Raw genomic sequence first — 797 nt, 5'->3', positions numbered from 1 at the left:
AAAGAGGACCCAGCTAAAACAAACACTCCTCCCTGCCTCCACTACATGCTCTCAATACCTCCTATGATCACCCCAAGACTATGGCCCCTAGTTACCTTTCAGATTTGGAATTAAACTCACTCCTGTGGCTTCCAGCCAAACAATGTTGTTGTTGCTGTTGTTAGGTGCCCTGGAGTCGTCTCCAACTCATAGCGACCTCATGTACAGCAGAACAAAACACTACCTGGTCCTGTCCCAGCTCCACAATCATTGCTATACCTGAACCCATCACTGCAACCACTGTGTCAATCCATCTCATTGGGGGCCTTCCCCTTTTTCATTGTCCCTCCACTTTCCCAAGCATGATATCCTTCTCCAGGGGATGGTCCCTTCTTACAACATGACCAAAGTAGGTGAGACAAAGGCTGGCCATTCTTGCTTCCAAGGAGCATTCCAGCTGCACTTCTTCTAGAACAGATTTGTTAGTTCTTTTGGCAGTCCAAGGTACTTTCAGCATTTTTTGCCAACACCACAACTCAAATGCATCGACTCTTCTTCAGTCTTCCTTATTCATTGTCCAGCTCTCACATGCATATGAAGCAATTGAAAACACCATGACTTATGTCAAGCCCATCTTAGTCTTCAAGGAAACATCTTTGCTCTTCAGCACTTGAAAGAGGTTCTTTCCAGCAGATTTGCCCAGTGCTATAAGATGTCTAATTTGAAGTTAAAGACAATGAAAACAAGTCCAAGAGAGCCAAAGTATGATCTTGAATATATCCCTCCTGAATTTAGAGATCATCTAAAGAATAGATTTG

Source organism: Orycteropus afer, unplaced genomic scaffold, assembly GCF_000298275.1.
Source record: "Orycteropus afer afer isolate SDZICR_OR568_19922 unplaced genomic scaffold, OryAfe1.0 scaffold00154, whole genome shotgun sequence".
In the NCBI taxonomy this organism is placed as follows: domain Eukaryota; kingdom Metazoa; phylum Chordata; class Mammalia; order Tubulidentata; family Orycteropodidae; genus Orycteropus; species Orycteropus afer.
This window is presented reverse-complemented; position numbering follows the sequence as displayed.